Source organism: Diabrotica undecimpunctata, chromosome 3 (genome assembly GCF_040954645.1).
Source record: "Diabrotica undecimpunctata isolate CICGRU chromosome 3, icDiaUnde3, whole genome shotgun sequence".
Lineage (NCBI taxonomy): Eukaryota > Metazoa > Arthropoda > Insecta > Coleoptera > Chrysomelidae > Diabrotica > Diabrotica undecimpunctata.
The window spans coordinates 120,714,786-120,739,334 of NC_092805.1; the positions used below are offsets into that span (position 1 = coordinate 120,714,786).

Below are 24,549 nucleotides of genomic sequence, written 5' to 3' on the forward strand. Positions count from 1 at the left end.
TTCAATTTTAATAGACCTTTCCAGTTCAAGTTTACATAATACTCTGTATTCTTCCTTTTCGTGGGTTGGTAAACATTGAGATGTTTTTTCCACTGAGCTTATTATGTCTAATTTTGGAATGGATGGCTGAGTAATAGCAAAGTTTAGACCGTTTGACAAAATTAAATTTTCCGTTGCATTTAAATGTCTATTTGATAGATTGACAACTGTCGCTAAAATGACATTATTTCTATTGAGGTTATCTAAAGTGTGTTTTCTTTTTTTTTCTAATAGAATATTAAATTTATTTAAATGTATATCTCTTTGTATATAATATGTATTGTTTAAATACTGTGAGTGTGAATTAAAAATAAACAAAAAATAAGAAAATACATACCCGATCCAATACCGTCCTGCTGTTGAAATCAAAGCCCTTTCAGTAGTTTTAAAGTCACTTCAACGGCGTAGGAAACAATCTGTAAAATGAAAAAATTTATTTTTATGTCTGTTCTTACCATCATAAATTCAAAAAAGCAGTTAAACTTTATTTGATACTAAGTGAGAGTAACAACTCACTGTCAAAGAACAGTAACAGTTTGAGCGATACATTATTAGTAAAAAATTTTGCAAATGGCGTCCCCTATTATCCCTTAAAAAATTTCCATCGACCTACCAAACACCCTGTATATATACAGGGTATCCAATTAAATGCGAAACCTTTTTATTTTTAGTTTTATGAATTTTGTTATATAAAATAATTATGTTACATAAAAAGTTTTGAATGATCTAAAACCTAGAATACAATGATCAGATATTTTTTAGTTGTATACGCGGTTGCCAAAAAAATGAATTGTGGATATTCTCAAGTCTTAATAAAATTCATGTTGTTTAACGAACCGCGTAAATGACTGAAGAATACTAATATCTGATTCTGATGAATTGAAGATCATTCAGAACTAGAGAATAAATTTTTTTTCATAAAACTAAAAATAAAAAATTTTTCCATATGGTACCGACTTAATTGGACTCTATACTAGACTATACATATATATATATATATATATATATATATATATATATATATATATATATATATATATATATATACTAAAAAAGCGATAAACGCTTGTAGTCAACGCTAATCACTTAGACTATTTGGGTGTGCAGCTGAAGATAGGACAAAGAAGTACTCTTTTTAGTCTACCAAGCTTTCGCAAATCTTTATCTGCATCATCAGGGTGCTACAATAAACAAAATTAGTACAAATTACAGAATAAAAATTATTTTGTATCTTACTCTAATTGAGGTTAGTTGTTATGATGTGTATAAAATTAAATGAACAACTCATCTGACTCCTACAAATAATGGCGAAAAGTAACCAAAAAATGTAAAAAAATTGCTTTTAAAAGCACTCTAATTGTGGAATTTTTGTACAAGTCATTGAAAGATAAAGTACAGGAAACTGTAGTTAAGCATTTTGATGCATTCTGTCACAATAAATACATTGCTGATTACTTCAAATTTAAAAATTTCCGCCAATGATGCCATAAAATGTAAAGCTTTGCACGTGTAAAAAATTAAGTTTCCTTCGACTTCAATGCAATAATAGCACACTCAAGTTTTTAGCTTTTCCTATTTTTTATGCATTTTATATTTACTTCCTGTCCAAAATCGTCTATTATTTTCAAGATAGTCAAATAACGCCAAAACAGTAAGACTTATACCAAATGTATGCTTAACAAATTATCTCGAGAATTCAATGAGAAATATAAAAATGCAATGAAAATCAAATAACGAAGATGGGACTACTTCCGATATAAACAAAAATAGCTCATGTTGACAAATATTTTCATTTTAAAGTTCACTATCGAAATCCTATGTAACTAAATTTTTAGATCTCAAAAACATTTAGATTGGCATATACATCTAATAGGCCACACCGTGAGACATATTAATATCTCAGTTAAATTTTAAAGCAACTTGCTTAAAATAATTCCTGAATTTATTAAATTATCACATAAACGAGAAGTATAACAGGTAAGAGGCAATCTTTCGCATTAGAAACCAGGCAAAAATCCCGGTGATGAGTTTACCTATCTGCGGTGATGAGTTTACCAATCTCTAAAGGATGCCGGTGATCAGTTTACTATATCTCCGAGGGTCTAATAATTTTATGGGGGGCTATATAGTGATGAGTTCGTACACGTCCTTCAATATAGCCTCCTTTTAGCTCAAGACCATGATTTCAGACATTCTCCAACTGCTTTATGCCGTCCGAATAATACTATTTTGGAAGCTCAGCAAAATAGGTGTTTGTTTCGTCAATTATCACTTCGTTCGAGATGACTTTTATTTACTCACCATTTCTTCAGATTTGGGAACACATAATAATCGGAGGTGGTCAAATTAGGAAAATAAGCCAGAGAAGAAAGCAATTTGAAGCCCAACTCATGAATTTTTGCCATTAACATAATGCTCTTGTGAGCCGTTGCATTATCTTGCACTATCTTGATGGAGAAACACCATTTCTTCTGCATATGGAACCGTTTCTCACTGAGTTACCACTGCAATGTATCCAATAATGCACTATAATATTTTTACCTATATAAATATATATATATATATATATATATATATATATATATATATATATATATATATATATATATAATTTATATATAAATAATAATTAATAGTTTTACTTTTTTAGGACAGTTAATTAAAATTATGCTTTTGCAATCTCAAAATACAGTGGCCATAACCTTTCCTACCCATTCAGTCACTTCTTTTCGCCTCAAAGTACTTTTGCCGGCTTGAGTCGACTGCTGTGCGTTTATTTTGTTCTATGTTGTGTAGCTGTGGATCCAGGTTTCAACAAAGGTTCACCAATCGACGCCAAAAGTCTAACGAATTGCGGTTGATGAGTCCAAACACAGCTGGGAATTGGTCACACGATAATGTATTTGGTCAATCAAACGCGACATCCATGGGCAGGATAATTTTTTCATATTCAAAACTTCCTTCAACATATGACTTCACACACCTTCACTTTACAATCAATTAAAAGCATTTGCTGGACTTTCTTCACATTTTCCGGTGTGGTAGCCTGTCCAGTAGGTCATCTAATGCCATAGGCCTGTCATCTAATATAGACATACGTCTACTACGAAATTCATTGAACCAAAATTTAACAGTGAAATCTGAAGGAGCATTAGTTCCATAATATTATTTATCCATTTTTTCTTGTATTTTCTTCAACGTTTCATTTCTCAAATGATGTTCATTGAGAGATCGAAAATAGTTTTTCTCCATATGCGTCATTTTCCAAACACGTCAAATTTATGCAACTGTGAAAACTATATTAATGGCTGCATTACGTAAAAATTTTACACACATGCCCAAAATAGATTAGACCACAGATCACCTATTAGACCTTCTATAACAAATTTTTTTTGAGATAGTAGTACCCTAATTGGCGAATGAGCTTACTTATCAGACCACTAGAGAAACTCTATGAACTTATATGTGACATGGAAAAATAGAGATAAAATGGGCTATATTAAAATATATTGTGAAAAATCTCTCTTAAAGAAATCAGTGCAGAAAAGTGGCAGAAACTTATAAAGCTTGTTAAAAAATGCAAAAAATGTGTAATCATTAAACCAAGGTACGCCAATGTCAGCTAATAATATAAATTTAGAAACCTATTCCTATTGTATTCGGACCTTTTACATGATGATAAAAATAAAGAAAACCATGTAAATTATAGATTCTTATAAAAGTTTTTTTGTCCACTTTGTAAGCATTTTACATACTTAAATGAAGTTTGTAACTCTCTCCCAAATACAAATAAAGTGTCATTGTATATTCTTGGACTTCATCAAAACTTTTTATAGATATTTAAATTAACTAGACATTCACGGCGTAGGAGATAATTTTTTTAACCATATAAGGAAATTAAATTTTTTATTGAAGTTAATGTTATTGGGCATATTTTATATGTTCCACCAACATGTAAACATTACATAAATGTGCTACTTAAATTAAATATCATAATTCAACTGGTTACTCGATTGGAAAATAAAATTTTTTCTCGGTGTATCGAATAAATAAGACCCAAACCATTGATGGTAACAGAAAAAAACCATTGTGTATTGGCCGGGTAGGTACTTTGAAAACGGGTTTCCGAAGAAGATTGCCATACCTGTACATAGTCTTCTTCTACTTATTCTCAATCGTAGTTGATGACCCTTCGACTTCGCGGAGTTTTCAAACCACTTGTCTTTTGTATTTCCGGCACAATTTCTGATCACTATCCGAGATGTAACCTTATTGAACTGTGCTTTAAACTTCTATTTACTTTCTACCATAAACTTTCAGCTGGGGGCAATAACGCTATTCGTTCTAGTGAGAGGATGAAAGTAATATATGATTATAAGATAATGATATTTAATGAATATGCTAGTATGTAATAATAATAATATTAAATATCTGCACATATCAATATAAAAGGAATACCACACTATTATTCCACCTTTTTTAATAAAAACCACTCGATTTGAAAACTTGTTCTCTACAAACCAAGGAATGACCTGAAAATTTATCTGTCAATTGCACTGTTTGTTTAAGTTTAAGTAGTGAATAAGGACTTTCAGTTGTAATATAGCATTATGTGATAATCTTTCCATCAAATTGCCATAGTGAATGTTTGAATAAATGTTTTTTGAATGTTGTAATAGTTTTTGAATTTATTATTTTTTAGATCTGCGCATATAATAGCTAGTTACATGTGTTGAAGATATTTAGTATTACTGAATTTTTCAGTAATGACAACAAAACTACTATTATTTACTTAAAATACGGGAAAACGAATATCTTTAGTCTTTTACAGAATAAAATCACTGACACCTAAAAAGAATAAAAGATTAGTAACCGTGATAAAAACAACAACAAAATACCTTGAAATACAGTAGGTAAAAAAAGAATTAAAGTTTTAATCAAACAATAAAACAACCTTAAAACTTAAACATTGAGAGTAAATATCTTTATACTTTGATATTCTTCTTCTTCTTCTATTTCTTGGAGATCTTTCGATCTGTTTAATTCTGAAGCAGCCCCTGGTCAATTTCCTGGAGGTACATTGCAACTATCCCTCTATGCTTTAGGTGGTCTTCCGGGAGGTCTTGAACCGGGCGGGTTGTTTTCTAGGGCAATTTTTGGGAGTCTATTCTCATCCATTCGTCTTACATGATTCTACCACATCCTCTTACGCTGCCTTCCCCATCTTACAATATCTTGAATTTTGCACTGCTCTCTGACGTATGTATTTCTCACCCTGTTCCTTTTTGTTTTGCCCACTATTGTTCTTAGGGTTTTCATTTCGGCAACCCTTAGCATCTGTTTCGTTTTGATGGTATCTTCGCGCACTTCTATGCCATATGTCATGATCGGTCGTATGCAAGTCTTGTAGATTCTAATTTTACTATCTGTGCGCATATACGGATTTGACCAGACTATCTCCCGCAGACATCCCGACAATGCGGATGCTTTGTTGATCTGACTCCTTAGGTCCTTTACTGGGTCGTGTGTGCTTAATATATCTATGCCCAGATATCTGAACTGCATCACCTGTTCTATGTTGTGCTCAACCACTAACTTACATGATATTCTTACCACAGAAATTCACGAACAACAAATATTACCAATCGGACAGAATGAATTTTCATAACCAAAAGTCCTTATTTACCTTTCAAACAATTAGAAAAACCAACATTTCCAATTTCTTATGGGACAACTACGCATGAATTAGAAATGTTTGGAAAGGTTTTCTATTTAATATCCAGTCTCTGTTGACTACAGGCTCACAACAAATACACAATATCATTATAGGTTTTTTTTAATATGGAATGAAGAAAAACAACAACTAAAAGAAAATACCAAAGAAAAGTTGCCAAAAAGCTAGTAGAAGAAAAACAACCGGGGAAATATGATACCAAAACGGTAAGGCAAAGGAATACGACCATGGAAAACGGAAAAATAAACACAAAAGAAAGGCAACAATCCAAAAATATAATAAAAATTGGAACTTTGAATGTAAGAGGTACTTATGAGCAGGGAGCTTTAAGAAACTTAGACCAAATTATGGAAAAATATACAATAGATAATTAATAGAAAAAATTAATAGAATTTGCTACAGAGAACAAAATGAAGCTAGCTAGCACAAGGTTTGATCACCAAGACATTCATAAGGTAACATGGACTCCTCCCGATGGAAAAATAAAAAATCAGATAGATCATGGCCTAATTGAAAGCAAACATGATAAGGCAATAATCGATTGCGGGAGTTACAAAGGGGCAGATACCAACAGTGACCATACACTAATAATAGCAAAACTAAAACAAGAACTACCAATAATACCAAAACCTGTTACTGAGATAGATTCAATTACCAATTAGAGCACCTTCAAGAGAAGCAGGTTGTAAACAGACTAGAGGAAGAAATAAATAAAAAACTAGAGAATCCAGTCAAACAGGATATAGATAAAGAGTGGCAGACCATACAGACAGCCATGTCGGAAGCAGCGGAAAAGTGTATAGGAAGAGAGCATATAAAAAGACGGCAAGACTATTTCGATGAAGAATGTAGGAATGTTTTGGCAAGAAGAAACAGGGCAAAACTACAAAGAGATAAAGAAAATACCCAAAATGCCGTCGAAAACTCTTTGGAAAGAAGCAGGGAAGTAAAAAGAATTTGCAGAAAAAAGAAAAGAGAACAGCTAGACAAGCAATTGAAAAACATAGAAGAAGCTTACATAAACAAAGAAGTAAAGAATTTCTATCAAGAAGTTGAGAAATCCAGAGAAACTACAAAGAATAATCCACAGTATTGCAGAAACAAAGAAGGCTTTCTTCTAAGTGAAACAACAGAAAAATTAAACAGATGGGCGAAATATTTCGAAGATCTATTAAATACAGACCAACAAGAGGAACTTGAGAGAAATGAGAATTGGCAAGAAGATGAAGAAGGGACGTGCGAGGAACCAACTTTGAATGAAGTCAAAGAAATAATAGGAGACTTAAAAAATAACAAAAGTGCAGGAGAAAGTGGTATCCCAGCTGAGATTTTTAAGGAAGATGGCGAAAGATTGAAGCAAAGGATATTTCACTTGACACTAATAATTTGGCAAAAGGAAGAAATGCCGAAATAATGGAATAGTGCTCTTATTTGTCCTATCTATAAAAAAGGACAAAACGGAGTGTGAAAACTATAGAGGTCTTGAAGACTATTAGAAGTAGTCTATAAAATAATTGCAAAACTTATTAGGAAAAGATTAATAAAATATGATAACAAAGTGATTGGAGAATACCAGGGAGGTTTTAGATCAGGAATAACAACTACTCGTCAAATAAGTATGTTAACATTAATACAAAATAATAGCTATGGACGAAACTTAGATTACATATTATATGAGGCCATGAGAACATTAGAAATAAAAGAAAAGCTTATAAGGCTAGTGAGAATGAGGCTTAGGAACACGATGAATACGGTAACAATGGAGGGAAGCTTTTCAAGACAGTTCACAGTGAATAGAGGTGATCAAGCATAATCCTATATGATTGTGTTGTTGAATATATTGTTTTGTTTTATCCATGAATTTTATTTCTCGACTCCTAATAAGTTGCCTAATAAAATAATACATCTGAATATTTGCTTATTACATTAAATTATTATTATACCTTCGACCAGGAGGAAGATCAGGCTGATTAAGTTTCGTAGGTAAGTAGATGGACAGAGTCCATCTGATATATTTATTATTTGTGTATGTAGTGTGTTGACAAAATTTATTTAATAATTAACTGTTGTTATCTTACCCTGGATTGGGTCTCAGAACCTAAAAATCTTTCCTTATCTCTTTTCGTTTCTAAGGTTTCTTAATTTTCCCCTTGAACCCCAAAAAGTTAAGTGGCGGCCTTTTTCTATCTTATCTTATCTTTGGTAATTTTACCCATCTTTGTGTTTATTTCTGTATCTTTTCTAATATGAATATATCCTGTCCTATCTTTACTTATTTCGTCCGTTGGACCCATTCCCGGTTCCAAAAGCTAGTTTCGAACCCACGACTCGCTCTCCACCAACCATCTGGTATCCACCATTCAAAAAAGGTTTCTGAGATTACAGCTTTTTAACTAAAAACTGAATAATGATATTATTTGATGAGTACTATTTGGTCACACAGAACGTGGAGCTACAAATCGAGATCACCTACCGAGATCCTTGACGTCTATTATTAAAGAGGGGTTTTAGTTACAAAAAATTAAAAAATTAAAGCCATAAAACACTAAATTTTGATTTGTGCGATATCACACTAACCCAAAGATACCAATATTAAAATATTCACCTTGCTTTCATGAAATTGTGAAATAATTAAATGATGAAGTAATCATGTATTTATGGGACACGGTTAATATAAAATATAATACATAGTTTCATGAAAGGAGTATATAAAGTGTTTAATGTTCAGTAAGATTAAAAATCAAGTTAAATTAAGTATCTCAGCATCTTGTTAAAGTGATAAATTAGTATAATCGGTAAAGCAAGAAATTTAATCCTATTTGTTGACAGCCATCATATTTCTCAATTCAAAATATTACTATGCTTTTAATGTGTTTTTAATATGCTTCTGGGTTAATCCTATAAAATATATCATGGATTTATTTATATTTCTATAAACTTAGTACATAGTGTGTACCAAAAAATAACGTAACTTGTTAACATTTCGTTTTTGGATTGGTTTTCAATAAACGGTTTTTTTAATAAATCAAGTTATCTGTAGGTATAAAATAAATTAAAAATATACCGGGAGCGCAGTTATTACATAAGAACGTTAAAAAATTAAGAATATTAGTAGGCACTTTATATGGCATTTCTTATTTATTCTCATGAGTGGTTAAAGTGTCAAAAATTTTTGATACGTTGTATGAGGTGTCAAAATATGACTTAAAACGAGCTATGTAAAGAGCGTTTTTTTTAAGAAGTATAGAACTTTGAAATGGAATGAAACAAAGATGATTTTTATCAATTGACATGAAATTTACTTTATTCCAAAGATAATATTTTGGTATTATCATTTAAATATAATTTCTGGCATATGATTGTCATGGCTAGCTCTGACGTAGTCTAATCTGGAGGTCCAATTTTCGATCATTTTTCCCATATATGTCGCCGTATTTCGGCAATAACGCGGCGAATGTTGTCCTCCAAGTGGTCAATCGTTTCATGCTTATCGGTGTAGACTAGCACCTTCACATATCATCATCATCATCATTTGGCTCTATAACTCTATGTGAGTCTTGGCCGTGTTTACTATTTCCCTCCATTGTTGTCGGTCCTGAGCAGAGATTTTCCCATTGCTGTATTCCCATGTTGCGTAGATCACTACTACGCAGGATCACTAGACGCTACTGCGTCCTTCCATCTCTTTCTTGGGCGACCAACTGACCTTCTGGCATGGGGCCTTTCCCAGAATGTGGCGTTCAAGAGTCTTTCGTCACTCGATCTTAGTACGTGGCCCGCCCATCTTATTCGGTTTGCTTTAATGTAGCGTACTATGTTTTCATCTCCATATACTGTCTGGAGTTCATTATTGTGTCTTCTTCTCCATTCTCCTGTTGTCTCTTCTTTGCAAGGCCCATAGATAGCCCGCAGTATCTTTCTTTCCAGTACCAGTAATTTTGTCGTTTCCCGCTGGTTCACATATCCCCCCACCTTCACATATCCCCACATAAAATAGTCTAGCAGTGTTAAATCGTTCGATCTTGGAGGCCAATTCACGGTCTGAAATAAACTATGCAGTTACCAAACGTTTCCTTCATTAAATCAATTGTCGCAAGAGCTGTGTGCCTCTTTGCACCATCTTATTGTAACGACAGCTCCTTCACATCATGGTTGTTCAATTAGAGAATGAAAAAGGCAGTAATCATGGCTCTATAGTGGTCACCATTAACTGTAACGTTCAGACCAACCTCGTTTTGAAGGAGTACGGTCCAATGATTCCACCAGACCATAAAGCACACCAAACAGTCAGTTTTTCTGGATGTAATGGTTTCTCAACATACGTTTGAGGACAATTTTGTTTGTTGACGTAGCCATTCAACCAAAAGTGAGCTTCATCGCTAAACAAAATTCGCTTCGGAAAATCGGAATGAACAGCAATCTCGTTTTGGACCCACTCATCGAATCTACGCCTTGCTAGATGATAATGTACCTTCAATTCTTGCATAAGTTGGAGTTTGTAAGCACGCAAAACATGATTTTTCCACAAAAAATCCATAAAGTCTGTCCATAAAATGGATAGAGACGTATCCATCTGCTCTGCACGATGACAAATAGACTGAGTCGCGTCTTTATGTATGCTACACTCTTCCGCAGCAACAAGTTCTTCTGTACGCACTGTACAAAAATGTGGTGCAATAACGTTACATGGTTAATCGAATTATTTGCACTGATGGACTAATATGTTGACCATAAAATGGATGTAGTGCGCGATACATCTTTTCAAACAGAACCACAATTTTAAAAATAAATTTGTAGAATTTGAAAGCGTTGTTCACTTGACAAATCACTTGACGTCTGTCAAAATGGCCGACAGTTAAAACAGTGTTATCAACTTACATTTCTATATCTCTAAAAAAAACACCCTTTAGTTATATTTATTTACCTTTAAAATTTCAATTTGTTTTGCCGAACAGGAAAGAATAAAGATTTTTATGAGGATATGTTAAAGCGTCTTATGAGAAAAACTGCAGTTTAGAAAGTTGTAAAACGTTCTTAACACGTTAAGCGCTACCTTGTTAAAAAAAACACAATTCTGAGTGCCACTGTGTAAAATTTATAAGCATGTATCAAAAATGCCCTATTTAACTGTATCTTTACGCAGAGCTACGCAGAGCGTAGCAGGCTTTGTAGAATTGGCAACAATTCTAAAAGAAAAAGACAACAAGAACATACCAACAATAGCGGATTAAAGGAAGTCGCAGGTATCATCTACAGTTATACACAATACATATGCAATACACTATACACAATCATATATATGACTTTAAACACACATAATACAAACAAATAAAACAGTAAAACACAGAAAACAGAATTTGATATTCCTTGAGTACACCATCCTGAGATTTTTGTAAAGCACAAAAAGGCTATTGCCTACAAAATCAATGCCAAATAAGGCAACCAATTAAAAAAGCCTACTAAAAACTTGTTGGTTATACATTTTCCAGTAATTTTTTAAAATAATTTTTTTTGCCAACTATTTCCGAAATAGAAATCGAAACGTCAAACGTTGTTTAAAAATGTAATTTTAAGTCAAATACAATGTTTATGTGGGATTGATCCACAATTGATTGTAATGAGAATTACATTTTACTTAAAAAAATTGACAAATTTGACCTTGAGAAATTCCCACTCCGGAAATCGTTCCCAAAAAAATATTATTAAATAATTGTATTAGAAATCGATGTATACCACTAAAATTATTGTTGACAAGGTTATGTCATGTCACTAAATTAAAGAATGATTCACATTTGGCCACGGTGTTATAGGCGAAGCCACATTGTGGCTAAACGATTTGTGGGTAGATCTTATACCTCATAAAAATTTCAAATTCTGATTATTCTGTGTTCGGTAATATTAATCTGTGCTGTAAAAGTTTGTATGCTGTGTTGAGTATTCCTGTTTAGTGTACGTGTGTGTACGATGTGTATATAGGGTTTCTTATTCTGCTATTGTTGATATATTCTTGTTGGTGACTTCTTCTTTTAGTAGTGGCAACCAAAGCCTGGTACCTTCTGCTAATGGATTTGCTACACAATTTTCTTCATTGAGTAAGATGAGGGCTGCTTCTTTGATTTTTTTCTTTTTCACGTCTGTTCATAGTCCCAGGCATGTTTGCATATCTGTGATCTGACAAAGTCCCTGTTTTTGATGTCATACTCGGTTATTCTCATACTTAGTGGTCTTGCGGTTTTTTCCACATAGTAGTTGTTGCATTCAAAGGGTATTTTATAAATGCAGTTCTTTTATCTCTCTTGTGTGTTGTTTTGGACAAGATAGATCTAAATGTATTGGTTGTTTTAAATGTTGTTGTGATGTTGTACTTGTTATCTATCCTTTTTAATTTTTCTGATAAGTCCTTTACATATATTATTTTTGCCATCCTTGAGTCCCTTCTTGTATGTGTTTCTAGATTGCCTGTTGTGCTTGCTTGTTTTCATTTTTCTATCTTCTGGAACTCCTTGTGTACTATACTTGTCCTTTAAATTTACAGACGTTGTGCTTTTACTTTAATCACGGGAATTTGTATTACTATATTATGTTACATATTACAAGAAAGGAGAGAGGAGAATATAAAAAAGTTAGGAAGTTAAAAATTATAAAAAAATTGTAATATGAAAAGATGTATAGTAATTTACAAACTAAAAGAATTAATAGAAGTCTACAGAAATCTACGAAGAGTTGACTGGTTGTTTTCTAACAAAATCTAGCTGATAAATGAGTTTTATGTTTCTCTAAATTTTACTTATAATTTAATTATCTCTTAAAATTAATAGGTCCTTTAACACATTTTATGCGTTCATTTGCTTGTGTTCAAAACGACACTTAATCATTCTTCAAATTGTTTTCTTGACAACAGAACATCCTTTATCTACCCTCGTCCGCTATTATCATACATAAAGGGCCAATATCTACATACATAATATCAAAAGCAACAAACCCAAATCAAAAGGGGAAACAATGGCCTGCTAACGACTGTCAAGGGTAAATCAAATGTTTGGATTGAAGTTTCCCATTTCCTACTAAACGTGTGGTCAGGGATGCAAGATTGTTTGAACAAATATCGACAACTACGTCTATTTAGGTTCGCGTGTGAAAGCTACAAAAATCTAGGATCATGCAAGAATTTAATTAATTTAAGTCCACATTAACTGATATGTTTACGAGAAGTTTTATTTTAATAGTTTTTTTTTTAATTTACTCTATACCAAATAATTAAGTGTTACAATTGAAATTGAGTTTTTGGATATTACAAAATCGAATCGAAGTTTTCGAACACGATTTGGTAAAATTTCGTTCCATATATTTTTGGAATATATTGAAAAATGTAGTCCCATCAACAAAATGTATAGTTGCCAATATGTTGCTGATAGAACCATGGCATTGTGAGTTGATGGTCACTTTTTTTAATAAAAAGTAATTTAGTATTGACTTGGAATTGTTAAATCTGGGTACATGGAAATGCTCTAATATTTAAACTAAAAGTAATGGGTTGTTTAGAAGAAGTAAAAGATCAATGATGCTGACATTGTCTATGTCAGTGCGTTTATTCAAGGAATTTTCATCTCTCTTGTAATGTGGCACATTTAAAGTAACGATCTTCTGTGAGAGTTCGTCATATAGTGAGTATAGGTGACATATATTGCCAAAAGGAGCTCTAAATAATAAAATGTCAGAACTTCGAGACTAGCGGCATTGCTAGAGGCAAAAATTACAGGATCCTAAGGATCTACTTGGGCTATTGGAAAAAGAAAAAACAAGACGCAATACTAAGCGAGCGGTTTACCCCTCAAAAGACGCTTAGAAACAGAATATACCGACTAAAATTCTTTTTGCATTTCTAATGCACCAAACCTTTTTTATTCGATTCTATATATTTTTCCAAGATGAAATGTATTTTTTTTTTAATTTTTACAAGTGGGCCGGCAATTGTTATTAACAAATAACTTATACAAAAAAGGAATTTTACCGAATTGCTTCGGAATCAACTTTTTTATGTGTATCTCATCAAAATAAACACTTTTTCTCTCTTGATAATTTTTCGAAAAATGCTTCCTTTTCGAGTTATTTGCATTTTTTGTTGAAAAAATGCCTTAATTAGTGATTTTTGGGATTTTTTTTCTAAAAAACTACTAAATGAATTTCAATTTTACAAATAGCTTTATAATCTTTAAACCGTCGAATACAAGTTAGAATATTTTGACAAGGAGAAATGGTTTCTATCTCGCTAAAAACGTGGACCCAAATATTTCGAATATGCCTAAAAAAATTACATTATTATAGCATTGTAAAAAATTGCCGGCCCACTTGTAAAAATTAAAAAAAAACACATTTCATCTTGGAAAAATATATAGAATCGAATAAAAAAGGTTTGGTGCATTAGAAATGCAAAAAGAATTTTAGTCGGTTGATGCTCTGCTTATAGGGGTAAACCGCTCGCCCCTTAGACGTATGAAAAATATATTATGACCTATTCTTAGACCTACCAAATATATATGTAAAATTTCTTAAAATCGGTCCAGCCATTTCGGAGGAGTATGGCAGCTAACTCTGTGACACTAATTTTGCTATTAAAAAAAGGGGTTAGTAATAAAGGGGTGAAAATTAAGGGATGTATGTATTTTTTAATGCCACATCGTAAAAAATACAAAGACAAAAATTTTGTCCAAAGAAAACATATTTGGGGTGAACCATCCTTAATCCTTAGGGGTATGAAAAATAGATTACAGTCTATTCTCAGACCTACCGAATAGACATATAAAATTTTATAAAAGTCGTTCCAGCCGTTTCAGAGGAGTATGGCGACTAACACTGTGACACGAGAATTTTATATACATAGATTAAGATATTTTGCCATACTCTTTAATTTTTGTACTTGATCTCTATCTAGTTTCTCCTTCTGTTTTCTTCTATTGATATAATTGTAGAGAGTAAGTTAAAGTTCACTAATTACTATATAGTTTTTTGGGTTTTCTGAGTTTAGATCATCAAATCAAAGTCATAAAATTCGTCATAAAATTATGTTTATCCAGAAATCTGACAGAGTGTTCTAAATTAACTCCCAAGCGAAGTTTTACGCAAAACAAAAAAGAGCAAACATGTATTATAATAAATAACGTATAAGATTTATCAACAAACAAAAATTTTGTAATAAAATCAATATATTAATAATCAATAAATCTGGCATCGACGCCTGAAGTATGTGATTTTTGGCAATAGAGTTTTGCAACTGCAAAATGTGAATTAATTTTAATCAGATTCAGGGAAACACCATCTGTTTGCCGCTCGTAAATGAATAAATTTCAATGAGATTATTTGGCATTATAAAGTTAGTTGAATGGATTTATATTCTGTATCTGTCTCTGGTCTGCTCTCTCTATGTCTTCCCTATTAATGTTATTACGTTGACGTTATTGTGCGACATAAACGTTTCGTTTATGTTGCACGCGAGGGAATATTAATTTTTGATGATTACTATAAAAAATGGTAGATGGTAGTGGATTGTTTTAAGTTTATTACTTTTCTTGGAAGTAGGTGTCATCACAAGATGAAAATTATAGTCTTAAAATATAAAATATATTAAAAGGAAGGTGCATTTCAATCGCAGTCTACATGAAAAATAAAAATGAAAAATTCAGACAATCCTATTACCTTTTTTGATAGATAAACAGACGATTTTGGAATCATAATATGACAACTATATAATTTATTGGCATTAAGTAATATGGCAAGAATAAAAGACGGCAGGAGGACAAAAAAATTGCTCGAGTAGAGACCAGCAGCAGACAAGAGAAGCTGGGGAAGACTCTTAACTTCACATAATTGTGACTAATTCGATAGCAGAACAGAAAAAGATGGAAATATCTGGAGGAGGCCTATGTCCAACTAATCAGGACTGATTGATGATGATGATGATGATGATGAATTAATATGGTATAACTAACATAAATAAATAAGGATACCATAAATACTGGCATTAATATTGTTGGATAACGTGCTGCATTAATTATATGATATGATGTAAATTTAAAATAAAGAATAAATACAAGATGCAACGTTGTAAATTTTGTTTCAATTGGCTTTTTTTTAAACTTTGTTAATTTTATGACCATTGGTTTCTTACTCTTGCTATTGATTTTCTTCAAGTGAGTTTTGACTCTCGCTATTTTTACTAATCTGTTTGCTGTCACCCGATTTATATGCTTATTCCACTCATTTGTAATCAAATTAAATGACTCTCTGGCTGGCGCAGTCAGAGATAGAATGCAATACGTTCTGACTTAGTTACGGAATAGACTTCAAATGTAAGGCTTAACATAAGACTGAATGGTACCAATCTAAATCTGATGAGTGAAATAAACTACCTTGGAGTAACATAATGACGGTATTAGATTTTTGTTTCGATACAGGACAGCGGCAAGCCGCTTATACATATTTCGACCTCTTTAGGTATCATCAGAGCGGTATATGCCACTACTCTGAATCGAAACAAAAGTTATCCCGTTGTAGACCAATAATTATCGAAATAACTATTTACAGGCGTAACAACGGGGTGTAGAGTTGTGTTATAGAGGTAGCACCTTTTATCGGAATGACCACATCGAGCGTCATGGGAGATGGTTCTAGATAACTGGTCCTCATAAGACAACTAACTCTCGCTTATGGCTCCACGTGCCACACCCCGGGCAACTGCATTGGTCTGCAGGCTAAACTAAGTCAGGGTAGCCAGATATGGCGAGAATTTCACCGAGTGATTGCCGGTATAAGCAATTTCCCATTTACCGACCAACGGCTTCGGGCGGATGAGTTAGTAAGTGGTAGGGCACTCTTTTGTCCTGGGGTTGAGAAATCGGCCTCGAAGGCGGATGAACAAAAAAAATGTCAACGGCATAAGAATGTAGAAGGCAAGGGGAAACCACTACATTAAAGATTCTACACAGATATCCCTAGAACAATTGTCATGGCTGTACAAAAAAGTAACTCTGTTACTGATCATGGATATCGGAGGCCAAGATCCGGCAGGGGAGGCAAATCACACATAGACCACAGGGCCTCTCAGGTCGATATCAAACGAAATCCCTGTGAAATACCCATTAGTAACACATCGTCCAAAAAGAAGACTAAAATCGACAGATAGTGTATGAAGATAGGCACGTGGAATGTTAAGTCAATATACCAAGCAGGTAAAGTCCATAATGTCATTCAGGAAATGGAAAGACTTGACATAAAAATATTAGGACTAAGTGAAACCAGATGGCCCAATTCAGGTGACATATTAGTAGGCCAAACAAAGATATACTACTCTGGTAATGACAATGACGCAAATCACTGGAACGGAGTAGCGATATTAGTTGACAAAACTACCCAGAAATTTGTAACTGGCTTCGTACCCATCTCGGATAGAGTTATGATGGTAACACTAAAAACAGCTCAATCTAGAGTCAATATAATTCAAGTATATGCTCCTACAGCAGAAAAGTCAGATGAAGAGTTCGAACAGTTTTATAATGAATTACAACAAGCTTTAGAAGTAACCAAGTATAGAGACGTTACAATAGTCATGGGAGATCTAAATGCAAAAATCGGTAGAGGAAGTCAAGGTGATTTCATTGGAAACTTTGGACTGAGCACCCGTAACGAGAGAGGAGACAGATTGGCTCAATTCTGCCAAGAGACCGATTTTATTGTCGCGAATACTTATTATGATCTGCCACCCAGGAGACTCTATACATGGAAATTCCCAGCAGATAACCAACATAACGTCATCAGAAACCAAATTGACTACCTTCTCATCTGCAAACGATACCGAAATTTCATAAAATCAGTAAAATGGTACCCCGGAGCTGATGTGAGATCAGATCACAACCCAGTTGTAGGAAGGTTTAGAATTAATCTACAAAAGCTTGTGGCTAAAACTAAATTAGACAGGATACAAGTATCCCGTTTGAGAGATCCATCAACAAAAGATCAAGTAACATTAAAAATTAAAGAAGAGCTCACCAAAATAGAAATTATTCCTACTGAAGATCCAAACAGGAAATGGTATATGTTAAAAGATGCTCTTATACGCACATGTGAGACAACACTAACGCCTAAGCTGATCAAGAACAACAATGAATGGATGACCGATGAGATTCTGGATCTCATGGAAGCAAAAATATCTTATAAAACCAAAGACAAAAACATGTATAATATTATACACACAGAAATAAGGAAAAAGATCAGAGATGCAAAGAAAAGATGGTATAGTGAGAGATGCGAAGAGATTGAACAGTTGGTAGAGAAACATGATAATTTAAACCTTCATAAAAAATTAGGGAAATAACAGGCAATAATATTAAGAAAAAATCAAACATACTGCTGGATAAAAACGGCAAAATAATTATAGATGTCGGTGAAAGGCTTAAAAGATGGCAGGAATATATTCAAGAGCTATTTAAAGACGAACGGACTGAGATAGTACTAAAGCAGGAAAAGGTCGACAACGGCCCAGACATAACAGAAGATGAGGTATTAGAGGCGATAAAGCGAACAAAGAACAACAAGGCAACAGGTCCTGACGAAATACCTGTAGACATAATACGGTTAATAGAAGAACAGCAAATTGGAATATTGGTCGACTTATTCAATACAATATACAGTACAGGAATCGTTCCCAAAGATTGGCTGATGTCAACATTCATAACACTACCAAAAAAACCAAATGAAAAAGAATGCCAAGACCACCGGATAATAAGTTTAATGAGTCATGCGCTCAAAATATTTTTAAAAATCATACACCGGAGAATACACAACAAACTTGAGCAGGACATAAGTGACACACAATTTGGATTTAGAAATGCACTGGGAACGAGGGAAGCCTTGTTCGCTCTGAATGTACTTGTGCAAAGGTGCATGGATTGAAAGGGGCGTCAGACAGGGCTGTATCCTGTCTCCTACTTTGTTCAATTTGTATTCAGAGGAAATAATCCAGGAAGCACTAGAAGAACTAACTATGGGAATAAAAGTAAATGGCCGACCAATCGATAATATACGGTTTGCCGACGACAATATTTTATTAGCGGAATGTCTTGAGGATTTACAACAAATGGTTGACAAAGTGGTAGAAGTCTGTGAAGAAAACGGACTGTCCCTAAACACAAAAAAGACACAATTTATGGTAATTACAAAAGCCCAACAGCGCCAAGAAATATGGAGAACAAATTAAAAAAGTTGAAAAATATAAATATCTGGGTACAATAATTAACGAAAATAATGAGTACCTACACAGAAGAGATTAAGGCAAGAATAGGACAGGCAAGAATACGAAAGGCAAGAAATTCTTTCAACAAACTGAAAAAAGTACTCTGCAGCAGGGACCTTACAATTTCTTTAAAGATAAGACTTCTGAGATGCTACGTGCTGTCCGTATTATTTTATGGCTTGGAGGCTTGGACATTAAAGAAATATGTTTCGGACAGATTAGAAGCCTTCGAGTTATAAGCCTAGAGAAGGATATTAAGAATAAGTTGGGTGGATAAAGTCACGAATGTCGAGGTGTTGAGAAGAATGGGAAAAGATAAAGAAGTTTTAAATACAATTAAAGTCAGAAAACTGCAATATCTGGGACATGTCATGAGGGACGAGCGTTATAACTTATTGCAATTGACAATGCAAGAAAGAATACAGGGTAGAAGGAGTCGCGGAAGAAGACGCATCTCCTGGTTAAACAATTTGAGAGCTTGGTTTAACTGCACTTCTGCTGACCTCTTTAGAGCAGCGGTATCAAAAGTGCGAATTGCCATGATGGTTGTCAACCTTCTTAGAGGAGATGGCACATGAAGAGGAAGAAGACGTAACAACGCTATCTAAAAACAAACAAGAGAAATCATACGATTTCCTACCTGGCGAAACTGAATTCAAATTTTTACCACTGTGCCTTCTACAACTTGCAAAGCAAACAGCTTGATGAATTACGTGGCGAATTAGTTTCGCCAGGTAGGAAATCGTATGATTTCTCTTGTTGTTACCTTGGAGTAATATGTACGTAGAACCAACCAATAGAACCAATATGTCATCGGCTTTACTGCACTTTGACAAATATTGGGAAGTTCTTGAGGAGAAAAGTTATGTTAGCAACCAGAAATCAAAATGGAAACTATTACAGTAATTGTTTGTCGAAAATAGGTACTTGTGATGTTATATTATTAAAAGTTATTTTTATTTATTGACGAGGCATATTTTTAAATGTGTGTTATTTATTTAATTTATTAATTGTCTTTAGAGAAGACAGCACTGTAATAAAGTGAAATAAAATAAAATAAATTCGAATAAAATGAAATAAAGTAGAATAAAATAGAATGTAATAGAATAAAATGAATTAGAATAAAATAAAATAAAATACAATAAAATAAAATAGAATAAAATAAAGTAAAATAGAATAGAATACAATAAAATAGAATAAAATACAATAAAATAAAATATAATAAAATCAAACCTTAAATTTAACGACTAATTCAATTGTTTGGTCTGTATTTTATTTTTTTTTTATTTTAATTTATTATCAAGGCATAGTTTTTTATGTGGCTTAATATATCTTTCGTAAATAAATGTTATTCATTTCCTTTGTGACTTTATGAAAGAGAACTTTTCTAGATACTTTGATAGAAGCTGTGAACATTGGATCTGGTGGAATTTACTTCCTTGATACCGGTAATGGACAGAAACATTACTAATTTTATTGTTATTGGCAAGGATCAGATCGCAGTAGCCCTACCGTTAGCTTAATCTGAAATATCTGCAACTTTATTGGAAGGCGAACGCATTTTAAAAAAATTGTCTTGAAATTACGATTAAACATATAAATGAATAAAATACCAGATTGCAACATAGCCAAAAATAGAGCAATAGCAAAGATTTTACAGGTATACAAATTAATTGTTTAGGATGAAAGTAAATTGACCCACAAGAGGTCAATAAAGGGACTGGACAGAACGTTGAAGGATATTTATGACAAACAAAAATATATATTTTTTAAATTTTGATCAAATGAAAGGCAAATATCGAGCACAGTTTATTAATTAAATCTTGCCCAAGTACTTTCGCTTCCTAGAGCATCTTCAGGGTCATTTCATCAATTTCGATCTATCCAACAATCTGTTGAGAATTATCTCTGAAGAGAGAGAATTATCTCTCTCCTGATGCTAACCGGTGCAATTGTGTTTTCAAAGCAGTTGTTAGATATAGAAAATGGTAAAGTCACTATTGACAACTGGGCCTGATAAATGGAGACAAATCGAACCCGTAAAACTGCAGACGAATTAATTTATTAAACACAACACTAAAATTAACACCCAATTGATAACAAATAAACTGAATGAAATTTAACACTAGCAGAAGAACAACAAGATTTTAGGTCGGGAAGATCATGCACCGACGCTATATTTATTATGAGGCAAGTGCAAGAGAAATCATAGGAATACAACAAACCGGCATATCTATATTTCGTGGATCTTAAAAAGGCATTTGATCGGGTCAAATTAAAGTAAGGTCATCCACTTATTGTACGCAAGAGAGATACCTTTAGTAATAATTAAAAAGATCGAAAATATCTACCCAAACTACAGCTGTTTCGGCTGATTGCCTTTCTCAAGTGAAAGGCAATCAGCCGAAACAGCTGTAGTGATAGGAATTTAAAATAAATTTTGTGGAAGTTTTGAAAACAAAGTTTTCAGTGTTTTATTGTTACATAAAATGAATTTCCATCAAGTAACGGTCGAATCCATCAATGATTTTGCCAATATTATTTATTTATTCTTACATCAACAACTGATTTACACAATGATTCAACAATGTCTATTTTAAATATTTTGCTTCTTACAACATAGTTCAGTTTACTTAATATGACCACATTTACAATTCCACTACAAGAAGAAGAACTGTCGTATATTAACATAACAATTTATATTGACAATGTCAGATTTGGCTCTCATAATATTGGCATAATATATATACAGATTGAACGAATTTAAAACGGAACATACGAAATCAATGTATTTCGGCTCAACTCCGCTCTAGGTGCTTGGCCAACAAAAGGTTGTCAAATAATTATATTATAAAAATCCAATACTTCAGCGGGCTGCTGGATTCTGAATTCATTCAAGAACAAGTCAAAACTCCACCCAAATAAGTTGCCTAGAATCACTGAAAAAACTAGACTACACAAGCAGTTATTATGCTGTCAAACCACTTATCGCTTCCTTATAGTCCAAGAGATAGAGCCGAAATTTTGAACTGATCAGTAATAGGACATTTCTCTATTGGAATATATTCATTGTAACTGGGTTAAGACTTTGCCTTACAGGCGGACGCCCCTCGTGGTACAGGGGGTGGCTATACAGGGATGAAGTTGTCATTTTTTTAGAAAAAATTAACGATCGATAATATGGCTGAAAATTTGCCCAGAGTAAGATCTTGGTATAACTAGACGAAATCCCAAAGGGCGGACGCGAGAGTGGATACATAAGGGGTGGCGGACAGGGGTAAAATTGCAATTTTTTGGGGAAAAATTAACGATAAGTAATATGTCCGCCATTTTAATGGCTCATTATTTAGCCCCTAAAAACTCTAAATTCAAAAGGGCGGACAGCTGGGTTGGTACAGAGAGCCATAAAACGGGGTCAAATGCATTATACCACTTGCCTGCGCATTTTAGGTCTCGGTAACAATTTTCAAACTGATTTTATTATGATATTTTTATACCGATTGATTTGAAAATTTGTATGCTCACTTCTGTTACTATTCTGAGAAGCGTCAAGTAGAGTTTTCCTCAACATTTTCCAAAAAAATTTCCGAAAATGAAAAATTTCGTAATTTTTTGAGGTAAAATCTAATTTGTAGAATCCTTTCGATTTTATGTAAGTTATACCATGATTTTTTTCCAAAAATTTTCAAACGATTTTTCCGAAGAAAAAAAATTTACGAAAATTTTCATTTACGAAAATTTTTTTGGAAAATTTTGAGGAAAACTCTACTTGACGCTTTTCAGAATAGAAACAGATGTGAGCATACAAATTTTCAAATCAATCGGTATAAAAATATCATAATAAAATCAGTTTGAAAATTGTTACCGAGACCTAAAATGCGAGGGCAAGTGGTACATTTGACCCCGTTTTATGGCTCTCTGTACCAACCTAGCTGTCCGCTCTTTTGGATTTACAGTTTTTAGGGGCTAAATAATAAGCCATGAAAATGGCGGACATATTACTTATCGTTAATTTTTCCCCAATAAACTGCAATTTCACTCCTGTCCGCCACCCCTTATGTATCAAGATCTTACTCTTACAACTTCATCCCTGTATAGCCACCCCCTGTACCACGAGGGGCGTCCGCTTGTAAGGCAAAGTCTTAACCCAGTTACAATGAATATATTCCAATAGAGAAATGTCATATTACTGATCAGTTCAAAATTTCGGCTCTATCACTCCGACTATTAGACAAGCTCCTCTTTCCTTTAAAGGAGACAGATAGTTGAACGATATTTTATACAATGTCTATCACCGGGTATGGATTTATTTTTGTCCAAGTTTTATATTGGTCCACTATTTCAAATGCAGTTCAAACAGACATATATTAAATTGTATGTTCCGTTTTAAATTCGTTCAATCTGTATATATATATATATATATATATATATATATATATATATATATATATATATATATGAAAATCACTAAGTTCTCGGGAAGAACCGCGTTGAGAATTTATTGCTCGACGTTTCGGCACCCACTTGGAGCTAACTGTCACTCGACACTGAGAAGTAGGCAGATTGAGACCTCAGTGCCGTTTGACGGTTCTTGTATTTATACAGAACACGATACTGGTACGTCACGAGTGAGGGGAGTAGGCAGACTGAGACCCCGAACCTGAACAGAACCGTATCACTCTTGAAAATGGCTCCAAAATGGGTGCCGATACGTCGAGCAATAAATTTTCAAAGCGGTTCTTCCGGAGAACTTAGTGATTTTCATTTATCTGACCGCGGATATCTATCTTCTGAACATAAAACAGGACAAACTATAAGAAAACAAGAAAAGCATCAATCATTGGAAGAAGCAAATTGTAGCAAACAAACGAAAACACCAGAATTACAGACAGAAATGAAATAATACAACTCGTGACTAAATTCTACAGCGAACTATACAAAGCCTCTGACACACTTGAAGAATTAATCAGTAACCAAGAAGATGTACTCGAAGTCCTTTCGGAAGAAGTAGAATCGACAATTACAAAAATGAAAAGCGGTAAAGCAGCTGGAATGGATGGTATAACAGTAGAACTGCTTAAATACGCTGGCAATAAAACCTGGAAAATCTTAACAGGCATATTTACGAACCGCCTAAGATGGAGATGCATACAGCAAACATAATTCTCATTCATAAGAAAGTTAGCAAAGAGGATTTCTAAAACTACCCCACAAGATATTCACAAAGATCATCAACAGATTAACAAACGCATTAGATGCTGCACAGCCGAGAGAGCATGCTGGCTTTAGAAGTGGATTCAGTACCATGGATCATATTCATACACTTGGAGAACTAATGAGTAGAGCTAAAGAATATGAAATACCGCTAGCATTAACCTTCATAGATTGCGAGAAGGCTTTCGATTCTATATATCCCAAGGCAGTAATAGAAGCTTTAATCAACCAAGGCTTTGACAAACCGTACATAGAAACTTTAGCAAATATATACAGA

General features: G+C 33.4%; 1 protein-coding gene across 2 annotated transcripts in view; it reads right to left on the bottom strand.

Moving 5' to 3' along the window:
• Nucleotides 1-24,549, bottom strand: part of Sulf1 (Extracellular sulfatase Sulf1) — a 280,791-nt gene that overhangs the window by 171,154 nt on the left and 85,088 nt on the right. For both annotated transcript variants that reach the window (XM_072526791.1, XM_072526790.1), the window contains exon 2: nt 377-455. The gene's annotated coding sequence lies outside the window, so the exon portion shown is untranslated. The remainder of the gene's footprint in view (nt 1-376; nt 456-24,549) is intronic.